We start from the raw sequence: 17,292 nt of genomic DNA, 5'->3' as shown, positions 1-17,292 counted from the left end.
CTGGAAGGAAGAAGGCAGAGTCATAGAGAACCACCATGGAGGTGCCAATATCAGACATGCTGCATCTTTCCCGGTAAGCCACAACCTTGTGGTGATATCCAGATTACTAGAAATGGGTTAAATCAATATATGAGAGTTAGCCAATAAGAGGCTACAGATAATGAACCAGGTAGTATTTAAGTTAATACAGCTTCTGTGTGATTATTTTGGGTGTAAGCTAGCCAGGACGACAAGCAATCCCATCTTTGTCGCCAAGAAGGGAACAAAGGGCCACCCTCCTCCTCCTACAAAAATATTCTTTTTAAAATAAAAATTCAAAACAAACAAAACAGGCAGGAAGAAGTTTATGCACCTGCAATCCAATGACTCAGAAGGCACAGGCAGTATTAATGTCATGAATACATGCCATTCTGGGAAACATAATGAAACCTTCTGACAAATTTTAAAATTCAAGATATGGGCGAAGCTCAGTACAATAGCATATGCTTGATAGGAACCATCATACAACAATATTAAAACAAAAGCCAGGAATGCTGGCCCACTTTTAATCCCAGCACTTGGGAGTCAGAGTCAAAAGATCTGTGAGTTTGAAACCAGCCTGGTATATAGAGCTAGTTTCAGGACAGCTAGGGCTACAAAGACAAACCTTGTCTCCAAAAATAAACAAATAAAAATGAAAACAGTGGGCTATTAAACCACCTAGGCACCAAATAGCAGCTAATTCTACTGAATCTTGTGTGATTTAGTGTTAGAATTTATGATGGTGGGGAAGTTATGACAGCAAAAGAAGAAAGCTGACTGATTAGTTTCAACCACAACATGGTAGGCACAAAAAACAGGAAATGGGTTGAGGCTACAGAAACTCATATTGTGGGATTCCCTTCTGTATGCTGTGATTATCATTAGTTAATACAGGAACTGCTTTGGGCTTAAGCAGAGCTATGGGAAAGAACTTAGCTAGGTGGGGAAAACTAAACTGAATGCTAGGAGAAAGAAAGTGGAGTCAGGGAGAAGTCATGGAGCCCCACCAGAGACAGATGCTGAGAACTTTACTAGGCCACAGTCACATAGCAATACACAGATTAATAAAAATTGGTTAAATTAATATGTAACTGTTAGCCAGTAAGAAGCTAGAGCTAATGGGCAAAGCAGTGATTTATTAATACAGTTTCTGTGTGATTATTTCAGGGCTGAGCAGCTGGGAACTAACAAGTGGCTTCCCACAACAAACTGGTGCTTGTGTGGCCAACTAAAATCCACTTAAAATCTTAGAGAGCTTGGAAAAGGATTCTAGACACTAAAAATATAAAGTTTAGCCACATTTATTTCCCCAAATGGGGTTTGCTTACTGGTGACATGCTGCGGTTCCTTTAAGAGAGTTTTTCTGATTTAGAGATAGCAGGAAAAAAACCTGCACCATTTTGAAATGCCGGCTTTCTGGACTGTGCTGCCACCGTGAACTCTTGACTTTCTGGAGGACCAGCTATGGGATCTGTGAGCAGATTGCTACCGGCAACTTAGATCCCCTATATGCCTGAAAATGGGGCAATGGACTGGATGGAGCAAGCAGGCAGGCCGTATTTGCTCTACCAATGGCACAGCTTAAGTTCCACAGTGCTTAGCATTTTAAGAAGTGCTCCTAAACAGTAAAGAATTACAGACACACAATAGGACAGATTCATACCTAAAAGATCTCTAAATGAGACATGGTGTGTTTAAAAAATGTACATAGGCTTGGGAGAGAGAAGAAAACTATAGAAAGTTATAAAAAGAAGTAAATGGTTTATAAAAATGAAACAAAAGTCTTTAGAGAGACAGAGTATAGAAAATCATAAATTAAAGGAGTAAAGATAATAAAATAAATATTAAAAAGTAATAGAATAAAAAAATAAGCCACATAAACATGGACTATATACAGAGTCTCTGGATTATGTATATTATTGTGTTTTCTTTAATTTTTTTTGGCTGTAAAGGAGCTAAGTAACCAACATATATATTTTAAAGGTATCATGTCTTCAGGATTTGGGTCTAAGGATTTGTTGCTTTGCAAAAGAGGTTCTCTTTTTTTCCCACAAAGGATGAGAACCTGTGGAATCCCTCCAGACTAATGTGGTTTGATGAAGCAAGACCGCCCAAAAGGTCACTATGATCACACCCAAAAAATTACTTCACCAAATAAAGAGCAGGAAGCAGTTTGAAGAGAACTATGCCCATATTCCCAAATACTGTTCATAAATGTTTGTTTACATTTAAAAGGGAATATGCTATAGAGATTTGCATTGGTATGGATCTTGGTTCATTGATACTATTTTAAGGTCAATTTTATTTGTGCATTTCTGCTCTTGATTAAGTCATTGTATTTGTTTAGCTCATTTAAAAATGTAATGTATAATTAAAATATAGGTAAATAGAGAGTCATCTATAATAGTAATAGTTAGTAGCATATTAGATTTTCTCGATGTATAGAAATGTATTTCAGATAGATAGGGATTCTTCAAATCTTTCATAGACTTTCAGAATATGACCTTTAAAATGTTTTAAGAGCTTAAGACTTTTCATGACAATGAGACACATCTGCTCCTGGCAGCAGCAATCTACTTCAAGAGGATAATCAGCATCGAAGAGGCTCCTTATGGAGTTGGTTAGCCATTTGGGCAAGAAACTGCTCTAGGCTGGACTGCTTGATGAACTAGACATGCAGGACTCACAGGGTTCCTGATTCATGAAAGCGTCTGCCAGACATTCTGCAGGACACAGAAGAAGGCAACTGATGGACTTTTCCATTGCAAGGCAGAACAGGTCTTCAAATTTCCTACTTTATGGAAAAGTCTGCTTGATAGTATGGACCTGTGAGCTGAAGATTGAATGCCCCCAACAACACAGAAGAACTTTGGGTGACTATCCAGGCAACAAGATGTCTTTGTCATTTCTAGAGTTTTGGAAGTTGCTTACAATATACTTCCTGTTTACCTAGGTAATATTATATCCTTCTGGAGTCTCTGTTGGAGTTGAAGAATTGGGAGGTGATATGGAATTCCTCTCTCTATGCTGTGATTATCATTGTTTAATAAGGGAACTGTTTTGGACCTATAGCAGAGCTATAGGGCAGAACTTAGGCGGGGTGGGGGTAACTAAACTGAATGCTGGGAGGAAGAATGCGGAGTCAGAAAGAAGTTATGTAGCCTTGCCAGAGACAGATTCTGGGAACATTAGCTGGTAAGCCACAGCCACATAGTGTTATACAGATTAATAGAAATGGGTTAAATTAAAATGTAAGAGTTAGCCTTAAATAAGAAGCTAAAGCTAAAAGGCCAAGCAGTGATTTAATTAATACAGTTTCTGTGTGATTATTTCAGGGCTGAGCAGCTGGGAACAAACAAGTAGCCCTCTTTACTACATCATATCACAGCCCCAATGAGAGATTTTATCCAGAGAGGCTCCTCCTACTAATGATTTCACAAGCAATCAAATGAAAGTTACCAAGAAGAGGCACATGTTAAAATACATCTTCTTATCTGGGAGGTTTTCATTCAATCAATTAAATTCTAACCTGGGTCACTTATGTTCATCCAAGAAGAAAATTAATTTGGTCATTTCAATGATACTCATAGTCTGCAATAGCCCCTACACTTTTCAAATGTTAAAAGTCTCTTCTGATGCTCAAAACAATCACTTGACAGTGACTTGTGGACAGAGGTTTCTGTCCTACCTGGTCTCAGTCATTCAATCCCAGAGAAACACACAGAGGTCTACATTAATTATAAACTGGTTGGCCTATTAGCTCAGGCTTTTTATTAACTAATTCTCACATCTTGCATTAGTACATAATTTTTGTCTGTGTTAGCCACAGGGTTTGGTACCTTTTATCAGTGAGGCATTCTCATCTTGTTTCCTCTATGTCTGGGTGATGACTGCAGACTTAGCCTTTCCTCTTCCCAGAATTCTCCTGTTCTGGTCACCCCACATATCCTTCCTGCCTGGTTACTGGTAATCAGCATTTTATTAAACTAATACAAGTGACAAATCTTTGCAAGGTACAAGACCAGTGTCCCACAGCAAATAACATCTTGTAAAAATCAGAAAACAGGGATGGAACCCGGTCGCAGAGGTGGACGGAACATGGTCGCAGAGGCGGACCAGCGGCAGCAGAAGACGGAGGCCGCAGGAAATGGGAACCATTGTGGCAGCAGATACAGGCTGCAAGGACCGCACACCGAGACCAGATCGCCCCACATCAATTAAATCAAAGAGGTAGGCCTTTGGTTGGTGAAGTCCCTGGCAAAGGAGGAGCCAGGCCCTATTCCTGAAGACCCTTCTGAGGGGTGAGAGGGACCTTGGCCCCCCGGCAGGAACCAGGAAACAGAGTGAGGGCATTTTGTAAGAGGAGCCCCTGGCCAGCAGAGAAACCTGAACCAGTTTTAAAAGACCCATTAGATAGCATCCATAGGAGGAGATGGGCAGGCGCCAAGGCAAGAATTCACCCAATAATCTGAAAAACAGCATGAAAACACCAGAACCCAACGATCTTACAACAGAAGGTCTTCAACTCCCTAACACAGAAGAAGTGGAAAAAATTGACTTTATGAAAGCAATAGAGTCCCTTAAACAACATGTAAAAAATGCCCTTATAGAAATGGATGAGAAGTATAACCAAAAGTTTGAAGAAATGAGTAAATATGTACATAATACCCTGGGAAACCAAGAAAGAACAATCAAACAGGTAATGGAAACAGTTCAAGATTTGAAAACTGAAATGGAAGCAAGGAAGAAAACACAAACTGAAGACCAGCTGGATATGGAAAATCTAGGTCAATGAGCAGAGCCTACAGAAACAAGCATAATCAATAGAATACAAGAAATAGAAGAAAGAATCTCAGATTCTGAGGACACCATAGAGAAAATAAATGCAATGATCAAAGAAAACTGCAAAGCCAACAAATTCTCATCACAAAACATTCAGGAATTATGGGACACAATAAAAAGACCAAACCCAAGAATAATAGGAATAGAAGAAGGAGAAGAGTCACAGCTCAAAGGGCCAGAAAATATTTTTAACAATATATTGGAAGAAAACTTTCCCAACATAAAGAAAGATATTCCTTTGAATATTCAAGAAGCATACAGAACACCAAACAGACTGGATCAAAGAAAAACATCCCCTCGCCATATAATAATCAAAACACAAAATATACAGGTTAAAGAAAGAATATTAAGAGCTGCAAAGGAAAAAGGCCAGGTAACTTATAAAGGTAAACCGATCAGACTTACACCTGACTTCTCTATGGAAACAATGAAAGCCAGAAGGTCCTGGATAGAAGTACTGCAGAAGCTAAGAGACCGTGGATGCAAGCCCAGACTACTATACCCAGCCAAGCTTTCGTTCACTATAAATGGAGAAAACAAGACATTCCAAAATAAGAACAAATTTAAACAATACATAGCCACGAATCCAGCCCTACAGAAAATAATAGAAGGAAAATCGCAACCAAGGAATCCAACATTGCCAACACTGCCTACAATAACTGATGCATCTAGCGACCCTTCACTAGCATAACTCAAAGAAGGGAGACACACAAATTCTACTTCCAAAAACAATAAGAATATCCAGAATTAACAACCACTGGTCATTAATATCACTTAATATTAATGGTCTCAATTCACCTATAAAAAGGCACAGGCTAAGAGATTGGATACGAAAACAGGATCCAACATTCTGCTGTTTGCAAGAAACACATCTCAACCACAAAGACAGGCATCTACTCAGAGTAAAGGGTTGGGAAAAGGTCTTTCAAGCAAATGGTCCTAAGAAAAAAGCAGGTGTGGCCATATTAATTTCTAACAAAACTGACTTCAAACTAAAATCAATCAGAAGAGATCGAGATGGACACTTTATACTCATAACAGGAACAATTCTTCAGGATGATGTCTCAATCCTGAATATCTATGCCCCTCATATAAAAGCACCCACTTATGTAAAAGAAATATTACTAAAACTCAAGGCAGACATTAAACCACACACACTAGTAGTAGGAAACTTCAATAAACCTCTTTCAGCAATGGACAGGTCAATCAGACAGAAACCTAAGAGAATTAAGAGAACTACTGGAGGTAATGAAGCAAATAGACTTAACAGACATCTATAGAACATTCCACCCAAATAGGAAAGAATATACCTTCTTCTCTGCAGCTCATGGAACCTTCTCGAAAATTGACCACATACTTGGAAACAAAGGAAACCTCCACAGATACAAAAAAATATCAGTGTCCACCTGTGTCTTATCAGATCACCATGGATTACAGTTAGAAGGCAAAAACCACGCTACCTCCAGAAAACCAACAAACTCATGGAAACTGAACAGTCAATTACTGAACCATACCTCCTGGGTCAAGGAAGAAATCAAGAAAGAAATTAAAGTCTTCCTTGAATTTAATGAAAATAAAGGGACAACATAATCAAACCAATGGGACACTATCAAAGCAATGCTAAGAGGAAAGTTCATAGCACTAAGTGCCCACTTAAAGAAAACGGAGAAAGCATACATTGGAGACTTAACAGCACACCTGAAAGCTTTAGAAAATAAAGAAGCAGACGTGCCCAGGAGGAGTAGAAGACTGGAAATAATTAAACTGAGGGCTGAAATCAACAAAATAGAAACACAGAAAACAGTCCAAAGAATGAATGAAACAAAAAGTTGGTTCCTGGAGAAAATCAACAAGATCGACAAACCCCTATCCAAACTAATTAAACAATAGAGAGAGAACACGCAAATAAATAAGATCAGAAATGAAAAGGGGAACATAACCACAGACACAGAGGAAATTCAGAGACTCATTATATCTTACTACAAAAGCCAATATGCCACAAAACTAGAAAATGCAAAAGAAATGGACATTTTTTTAGATAAGTACCATATACCAAAGCTGAACCAAGACCAGGTGAACAATCTAAATAGACTTGTTACTCACAAAGAACTAGAAACTGTTATCAAAAATCTCCCCTCCAAAAAGAGCCCAGGACCATATTGTTTCATTGCAGAATTCTATCAGAACTTCCAAGAAGAGCTAATACCTATAGTCCTTAATGTATTTCACAATATAGAAACAGAAGAGGCATTGCCAAATTCCTTTTATGAAGCTACAGTTACCTTGATACCAAAACCACACAAAGACCCAACCAAGAAAGAGAATTACAGGCCTATCTCACTCATGAATATCGACACAAAAATTCTCAATAAAATACTGGCAAACCGAATTCAAGAACACATTAGAAAAATTATCCATCATGATCAAGTAGGCTTCATCCCAGAGATGCAGGGCTGGTTCAACATACGAAAATCTATCAATGTAATCCATCATATAAATAAACTGAAAGAAAAAACCATATGATCATTTCATTAGATGCTGAAAAAGCATTCGACAAAATTCAATATCCCTTTATGATAAAAGTCTTGGAGAGATTAGGGATACAAGGGTCATACCTAAAAATAATAAAAGCTATTTACAGCAAGGCAACAGCTGACATCAAATTAAATGGAGAATAACTCAAAGCCATCCCACTAAAATCAGGACACGACAAGGATGTCCACTCTCTCCATACCTCTTCAATATAATGCTTGAAATTCTAGCAATTACAATAAGACAACATAAGGGGATCAAGGGGATTTGTATCAGAAAAGAAGAAGTTAAGATCTCGTTATTTGCAGATGATATGATAGTATACATAAGCGACCCCAAAAACTCTACCAAAGAACTCCTACAGCTGATAAACACCTTTAGTATTGTGGCAGGATACAAGATCAACTCCAAAAAAACAGTGGCCTTTCATACAATAAGGATAAGGAAACAGAGAAGGAAGTTAGAGAAGCATCACCTTTCACGATAGCCACAAATAGCATAAAATATCTTGGGGTAACTCTGAAAAAGGATGTGAAAGATCTATTTGACAAGAACTTTAAGTCTTTGAAGAAAGAAATTGAAGAGGACACCAGAAAATGGAAGGATCTCCCTTGCTCCTGGATTGGGAGGATCAACATAGTAAAAATGGCAATTTTACCAAAAGCAATCTATAGATTCAATGCAATCCCCATCAAAATCCCATCAAAATTCTTCTCAGATCTGGAGAAGACAAAATCAACTTTATATGGAAAAACAAAAAACCGAGGGTAGCCAAAACAATCTTATACAACAAAGGAGCGTCTGGAGGCATTACCATCCCTGACTTCAAATACTGCTACAGAGCTACAGTATTGAAAACAGCTTGGTATTGACATAAAAACAGAGAAGTCGACCAATGGAATCGAATAGAAGACCCTGACATTAACCCACAAATGTAAGAACACCTGATTTTCGATAAAGGAGCTTAAAAGTATACAATGGAAAAAAGAGAGCATCTTCAACAAATTGTGCTGGCAAAACTGGATGTCAACCTGTAGAAGAATGAAAATAGATCCATATCTATCACCATGCACAAAACTCAAGTCCAAATGGATTAAAGACCTCAATATCAGTCCAAACACACTGAACCTGATAGAAGAGAAAGTGGGAAGTACTCTACAATGTATGGGCACAGGAGACCACTTCCTACGTATAACCCCAGCAGCACAGACATTAAGGACCTCATTGAATAAATGGGACCTCCTGAGACTGAGAAGCTTCTGTAAAGCAAAGGACACTGTCGCTAAGACACACAGGCAACCCACTGACTGGGAGAAGATCTTCACCAACCCCACAACTGACAAAGGTCTGATCTCCAAAATATATAAAGAACTCAAGAAACTAGACCATAAAAGGCTAATCAACACAATTATAAAATGGGGTACTGAGCTGAACAGAGAATTCTCAACAGAAGAAGTTCAAATGGCCAAAAGGCACTTAAGGTCATACTCAACTTCTTTAGCGATCAGGGAAATGCAAATCAAGACAACTTTAAGATACCATCTTACACCTGTCAGAATGGCTAAAATCAAAAACACCAATGATAGCCTTTGTTGGAGAGGTTGTGGAGAAAGGGGTACACTCATCCATTGCTGGTGGGAATGCAAACTTGTGCAACCACTTTGGAAGGCAGTTTGGCGGTTTCTCAGGAAATTCGGGATCAACTTACCCCTGGACCCAGCAATACCACTCTTGGGAATATACCCAAGAGAGGCCTTATCATACAACAAAAGTATATGCTCTACAATGTTCATAGCAGCATTGTTTGTGATAGCCAGAACCTGGAAACAACCTAGATGCCCTTCAATGGAAGAATGGAAGAAGAAAGTATGGAATTTATACATATTAGAGTACTACTCAGCAATAAAAAACAAGGACTTCATGAATTTTGCATACAAATGGATGGAAATAGAAAACACTATCCTGAGTGAGGTAAGCCAGACCCAAAAAGAGGAACATGGGATGTACTCACTCATATTTAGTTTCTAGCCATAAACCAAGGACATTGAGCTTATAATTAGTGATCCTAGAGAAGCTAAATAAGGAGAACCCAAAGAAAAACATATAGGCATCCTCCTGAATATTAACCTTCAGCAAGCAATGAAAGGAGACAGAGACAGAGACCCAAATTGGCGCACAGGACTGAAATCTCAAGGTCCAAATCAGGAGCAGAAGGAGAGAGAGCACGAGCATGGAACTCAGGACCGCGAAGGGTGCACCCACACACTGAGACAATGGGGATGTTCTATTGGGAACTCAGCAAGGCCAGCTGCCCTGAGTCTGGAAAAGCCTGGGATAAAACCGGACTCTCTGAACATAGCGGACAATGAGGACTACTGAGAACTCAAGAACAATGGCAATGGGTTTCTGATCCTACTGCACGCACTGGCTTTGTGGGAGCCTAGGCAGTTTGGATGCTCAAATTACTTGACCTGGATGGAGGTGGGGGTTCCTTGGACTTCCCACAGGACAGGGAACCCTGATTGCTTTTCGGGCTGGGGGGAGACTTAATTGGGGGAGGGGGAGAGAAATGGGAGGCGGTGGCGGGGAAGAGACAGAAATCTTTAATAAATAAATAAATTTAAAAAATCAGAAAACAAGTTACATCTTTCCAACATACAATGGTATAGAATATGGAACACCATTTACACTGCAAAATAGAGAAATGGAGACATAGTGGGAGAAGATTGAACCAAGAGAAGATTGAAGCATAGCAGGACAAATATTAAATCCTGTAGCTCTGTCTCTGATACACAAGGCTTCAGTTTCAAAGGGCTTAGATGGCCCTATCCCTGCATCTAGTTTTCGTTTTTTTTTTTTTTGAGACAGGGTTTTTCTGTAGCTTTAGAGCCTGTCCTGGAACTAGCTCTTGTAGACCAGGCTGGCCTCGAACTCATAGACATCTACCTGCTCTGCCTCCCGAGTGCTGGGATTAAAGGCATGCACCATACCACCCAGCCCTGCATCTTTTCATATATCTCTGTGGTTAATTTCACTCCCTATATTCAGCTAGTTCTCCACAGAAGATGTTTTATAGTTTAGGCATCTCAATATCTTATGCTATCAAAATGCAACCTAGGCTGTATCAAAATACAACCCTGGCTGTTGTGGAATATTATTGTAAGATGTGTTATATTTGTTTATGTTGTGAAACAATTGTTTCAATGATACAAATATGTGTTGCATTCTTTTATGTTGCATGTGTATAATTCTGTGAAGCTATGATACTGGGCTGGTCTAAAATACCTATTTGGCCTAATGAACAGTCAGTAGCTTGGTAGAAAAGTATAAGAAGGGCTGGCAAGCAGAAACAATAAACAGGAGGAGAAATCTTGGAGGAAAAAAAGGAAGGATGACCAAGAAAAGGAGAGAAAAGTATGGGCCAGTGACTCAGATACACAGCAAGCCACAGAATAAGAAGTAAATAAAAATTTATACAGAATAGAGAAAGATAAAAGCCCAGAAGCAAAAGGTAGATGGGACAATTAGTTTAGAAACGCTGGCTAGAAACAAGACAGCCTAAGACCAGAAATTTATAATAATAATAATAATAATAATAAGCCTCAGTGTATGTCACTTTTTGAGAGCTGGGTGGCAGACCTCCAAAAGAGTAAAAACAACAACACCAGGTTTTGTCCTCATAGCTTCATGGTATGAACTCTCACAATCTCTTCACTGGGTTTCTGTCTCTGCCAAACATGGATGCCAGTAACAATGCTGAATTGTAACCACAAACTAAAAACCCAGTACCCTAAATTTTGATTCTTTCTTGTTTACAGGACCAGCACATGATGAGTGGTCCTGAAAAGCTTAACTTCTTAATTGACAGACACTAACACACTTGGACCACAGGTGTAGCAGATTTTGTATGAAATTGCTTCCTAGGATTAGGAATCACTTTGCTTACTCCTTACATAAATTGAAGGTTTATGTGGATGGAGTCTTACTCCTGGAGCACCTTGCTAGACTTCCATTCCATGGCAAGGGCCTGTCTATAATAGTAATAAACTCCTTGAAAATCCCTGCTTCTTTCAGTAATTGGTGGCCACCTGAAACTACCTTTTCATTTTCATTTATTTCAGCCCCACGTGTTTTCTTTTTACTGTAGACCTGAATGAATCATCAGTAATAACCATCCAACAGATCCAATATTTCATTTAAGGAATCAGCCCATTTTTTTAAATTGTGCTTTACTAAATATCGAGGTAATAGAAAGATTTTGGAGCCAAAATATCAAACAATGACCTCTAGCTTAATCTGTTATGGAGTCTATAATTTCCAACTGAAATCCTATGATCTCAGTCTCTACTTTCTGGCATTCTTCTTAACATTTCTGTCTTCCTGGTCCTATAAGAACAGCCAATTTAGTTCTGTGTAAAACTTTCTATATTTTTTTCACCACCTAAAGTCTAGATATCTTCTACACTCTTTCAAGAGGCATCATTCCCAGGTTCTGCCTAGCAACAATATTACTTTTGGTTTTCCATTTCTTTGTCCTAACTTGCATTTATGTTGCTCTGATTAAATCCTCTAACCAAAATCAGCTCAGACAATGAGTGGGGTAATTTGACTTCATCATTTTTAGAGCTTAGGATCATGTTAATAGTTGAATGCAAAAATCCATGGACAAAGATTGTTTCCTGGCTTTCTCTCTTGCCCAGTCACTCCTTCATTCATGCTAAGATAGCTCCCTTTTGTAGCCCAAGCCCACTTTCTTAGGGATATTGCCACCCTCATTGGAGGAGCCTTCCCACGTGAATCATCAACACAATCTCTCCCAGATACAGCAGTCATGGCTTTTATGAACCACGCCACTCTGAACACAGTTGAGCAAATGTCCTTGTGGTAGGATCTTTTGGATATATGTCCAAGAGTGGTATAGCTGGGTCTTGAGGTGAATTGACTCACAACTTCCTGAGGACTGCATGTTGATTTCCACATTGGCTGTACAAGTTTGCACTTGTAAAATGAATCCCCTTGCTACATGTCCTTGCCAGTATTAGCTGCCCCTTGATTTATGGAGCTTAACAAATCTAACAGGTGTAAGATAAAATCTCAAAGTAGTTTTGATATTCATTTTCCTGATGGCTAAAGATGTTGAACATGTCTTCAAGTGTTTCTCAGTCACTTTAGATTCTTTTACTGAGAATTCTGTTTAGAGGTGTTCCCCATTATAGTTGGATTATTTGCTTTGTTCTTGTCTAGTTTCTTGAATTCTTTAATATCCTAGGTGAGGAAGCCCATAATCACATGGAAAAATATGATATTTACTCACTTATAGGTGGATATTAGCAGTTAAGTAAAGTATAATCACAGTAATCACAGTTAATCACAGTACAATCCATAGACACAGACAGGCTAAGTAACAACAGCTCTAGGGGAGATGCATGGATCTCCCTGGTAAGCAGAAATAGAACAGATCTTGTGGGTATCCTGGAGGCAGGGAGGATGGGAAGAGGAAGGATCAGGTGAGCGAGGAAGAGACAGATGTGGAGAAGACAGGGAAAGATGATGGGAATAGAGAAGCTTTTAACAGGGGATGTGGAAACTGTAGTGAAAACATTCTGGAAACTATAAAGGTGACCCTAGTGACTGTTCCTAGTAATCAAGAATATGGAGGTTGAACTAGCCGTTTTCTGTAACCACATAAAGCTCCCAGTGGGACTGGGACACCAAGCCAGCCACAAAATATTCAACCCACTTGTACCACCTGCAAGATATGCTGGGACACTGGTGACTCTGAGATTTCTTAATGGCCAAAAAATGACTGGTCTAACTTGAAGCTCATACTATGAGAGGAAACCCATAACTGAAAACTGCCTAGATGGCCAGGAACCAGAACTTGAATGGCTCAGAGAACAGGGGTAGAACCAAATAACAGCTGACCAAGAAAAGATATCAATAAAATGATTCTTAACTATTTCTTGCTATAATCATAGGTTGACACCTGGCCTACTTGTTATTAAAGAGGCTTCTTCCAGGGGCTGATGGAAGCCCATCAGAGATCCTTACCCAAACATAAGCTTGAGCTGTATTGATCTTGTAGAAGGAGGGTGTGAGGATTGTAGCATTCAGTGGTTAAGGAAATCAGGAGAACATGGCCCACACAATCAACTAAGTAGGGCATATAGTGGCTCAAAGAAAACTGATGTAGCAATCACAGAGTCTTCATGGCTCTGTGCCAGGTCCTCTGCATACATGCTATAGTTCAGCTTGGGGTGTTTGTGAAACTCCTAACTGTAGGAGTCATGGCATCTCTGACTCTTTTGTCTGTTCTTAGGACCCTTTTCCTTCTATTGCATTGGCCTTGTCTAGCCTTGAAATAAGAGTCTGTGCCTAGTCTTATTGCACCTTGGTATGATTTATTTTGTTGATTTCCCTGGGAGGTCTGCTCTTTTTTTTTTTGAAGGGAAAAGGAAGCAGTGGGGCTGGGACAATGGGATTTGGTGGGGGAGGAACTGGAATGAGTAGAGGAGGGTGAGAATTGAATCAGGATATATAGAATATGAGAAGAATAAATACAAATAAAAATAAAATGCATTTAGTGTAAGTTCAATGATCCTTATAATCTGTAGCAGCCCAAACATCACAAATGTCCAAAGTCTCTTCTGACATTTTAGACAATCTCTTGACTGTCACATGTTGTAAAATAAAAAAAATAAAGATTTACAACATATAATGGCACAGGGCATAGTCCCATTCATAAAAACAGGAATATGACTGTGTTACACCTCCCATCTTAGGCAGACTCATGTGTATGTCACACCAGTGAGAACAGATAGGCAGACCACAAACCCATGAAATTTCCACACTCCCTACATTCCCACAGACATGATCTTTCAGCAACCCTACAGCTGCTAACCTCAAAACCATGTACCCACCCCTATATCAGATGCATAGCCTCTGCTCAAGTGCAGGCCACATGAGCCAAAATAAAAAAAAACAGGTAGGAAAACAGAGGTAAAGACTCTCTGCTGGACCAGAAACCAAGCAAAATAACACCCATGCAACAAAGACAAACTGAGAGATGAGTACCTAGATCCACAAATTCCTAAAACCCAGATACTTGGACACCAACATAAAAACACAATCAACAACAGCCAGAGCAATAAGTCACTACCAGATTCCAGGTATCCTACTGCTGCAAGCTCTGAATATTCCAATAGAGTTGAAGCACAATTAAGACCAACTTTACGAAGATGACAGAAGTCCTTAAAGAAGTAAATGAATCCTTTTTTAAAAAAAGTAGAGAAAAGATAAATGCAGTATTGGAGAAAATTAATATATCCCTTAAAGAAAACCAAAAACAAACAAAGAAACAGTTGGCAGAAATGAAGCTGTTCAAGACCTTAAAATAGAAATAGGAGCAATTAAAAAATATGAACTGAAATAATTATGAAAATGAAAATCTAAATAATCAAATAAGATATTGAACAGAGAATTTCAGACTTTAAAGGCATGATCAAAGAAATGGACATATTGATCAAAGAAAATGTTAAACCAAAAATTTCCTGAAACATAATATCCAGGAAATCTAAAACACTAGAAAAATACCAACCCTAATAATAACAGGAAATGGAGAACTATCTCACCCGAAAAACACAGAAAAAAATATCAAAAAAATTCATAGTCAAAATCTTTTCTAACTAAAATAATACAGGAGAACACAGGCCACAGAATCAACTAAGCAGGGCTCTTAGGAGCTCACAGAGGCTGAAATAGCAATCATGGAGCCTGTAGGAGTTTGCCCCAATTCCTCTCTATATGTGTTATCATTTGTAGCATGCTATTTTTGTGCAACTCCTAACAGTGGGAGTGGGGAATGTCTCTGACTCTTTTGCCTGCTCTTGGAACCCTTTTTCTCCTACTAGATTGATCCATGCAGTCTTTGATATGTGCCTAGTCTAATTTCAATTTGCTATATATGGCTTTATTGATATCTCTTGTGTGTCTGCTCTATTCTGAAGGGAAATGAAGATTGAGTGGATCTGGTGGAGAAGGGAGTTGTGGAGAGGACTGAGAGAAATGGAGAACAGAAAAACTGCAGTTGGGATATATTATAAGAAAAGTGATGTGTGATGTCCTTCTGTATAAGTGTTGCTTTTATTGGTTAATGAATAAAGCTGCTTTGGCAAGGCAGAATATAGCCAGGTTGGAAGAGATATATAGAGAGTAGGCAGAATGTAAGAGAGGCCATGTAGCTGCCAAAGCAGAAAGACGCCCCAGAACCTTATCAGTAGGCCACAGCCTCGTGGTGACACAGAGATTAATAGACGTGGGTTAAGATGAAAGAGCAAGTTACTAAGAAGCCTGAGCTAGTAGGCCAAACAGTGCTGTAATTAATATAGTTTCTCTGTGATTCTTCGGGTCTGGGTGCCTGGGAAATGAATAAGCAGCCTGTGTTTACAAGAAGAATAAATTTTGAAAAGAGAGAGAGAGAAATGTGGACACAGTGAGGGAAGATTGGTTCATGGTAACACGAAAACTCAGTAGGGCAAACAACAAATCCTTTAGCTGTGCCTCAGACAGGTAGGGATTCATTTTCAAAGAGCTTAGATAGCACTATTCATGAAAAATTATATATATATATATCCTTATATATTTATTATATATATGTATATATCTACCTCCTATATGTAGTTCTCCATGGCAGATATCTCATAGCTTGGGTATTACAACATCCTATCATCTAAAAATACAACTCTGTCTTCATCTTCACAGCTTCATGCAATAAAAAGTTTCACAGTCTCTTCAGTGGGTTTCTGACTCTGCCAAACACAGATGGACAAAACCATGTTCAACTGAAACTAAAGAGGAAGAATTTATGACTTTAAAATTTTGCTTCTTTCTTTTTTCCAGAAACAATACAACATGGGTCCCTCCACAACACACACAATTTGGCTTCTAAGTTGTTGTGGATGCTACTATGCTTCGTTCAGAGTTCCAGCAGCTTCTGCATGAAGTTGCTTTCTCAGATTAGGAATCAGGTTGCCTATTCCTTTGAGAAATTGAAGACTTGGACAGATGAAATCTTTCCCTAAGTTACCTTCCTAGGCTTCAAACAATAAGAAGGGCCTTCTCTTTAATGGTTCTAAACTTCTTGTAATTTTGTCCTCTTTTTCATGACAGGACTGCCCTTTGAATCTTCCTAGTGTTGTTTTTCTCCACAAAACTGACTTTTTGTTTCTATCCACATCACTCATTTTTTTCCACTGTAGACCTAAATAAATCATCAGGAATAAATACCCAACCGAATCAATGCTTTGTCTAAGAAATCTCCCAACTACTTTTTAAGTTGGCCTTACTCAACTTCTCAGGGAATGGAGAAAATTGGAATGATTTGGGAAGAAAATATTATACAAATGACCCATAGATAAATTTTTCATGAAATCTATTTCCCACTGAAATCCAATGAGCTCCACTGTGTGCATTACTTTCAACACCCCCATATTCCTAGTCCTACAGGAATTGTTAATTAAGCTCTGTACAGTTTTCTATTCCTTTTGCCACCTAAAGTCCTAATATCCTCCACATTCCTCCAAAAGACAACGTTTCCACATTCTACCCAGCAACAAAATCACTTTTGGTGTACCACATTTTGACCTAATTTATTCATTTCTTGCTGTGATTAAATTCCCTAAATAAAAGCATGTGAGGTAATAAACGGGTTTCTTTGACTGATATTTCCAGATCACAACCCACAACTGTGGAAGCTTAGGATAGAAATTCAAGTTACAAAATGAAGGCAAGAGACACTAAGGAAAAATATTTACTGGTTTTCGCTCTTGCTTAGTCACTCTCTCTTGTTCAGCTAGCCTACTTATCCCTCTCAGTCCCACTTTCTTAGGGTATTGAAAC

General features: G+C 38.8%; 1 long non-coding RNA gene across 3 annotated transcripts in view; it reads right to left on the bottom strand.

Moving 5' to 3' along the window:
* The window catches only part of LOC142837715 (uncharacterized), a 43,843-nt gene that overhangs the window by 11,502 nt on the left and 15,049 nt on the right, over positions 1 to 17,292 (bottom strand). The gene's annotated exons all lie outside the window — the stretch shown is intronic.

The sequence above is a fragment of the Microtus pennsylvanicus genome, chromosome 18 (assembly GCF_037038515.1).
Source record: "Microtus pennsylvanicus isolate mMicPen1 chromosome 18, mMicPen1.hap1, whole genome shotgun sequence".
Taxonomy (NCBI): domain Eukaryota; kingdom Metazoa; phylum Chordata; class Mammalia; order Rodentia; family Cricetidae; genus Microtus; species Microtus pennsylvanicus.
Note: the sequence above shows the minus strand (reverse complement) of the source record. Positions and strands in the feature narration are given on the sequence as shown.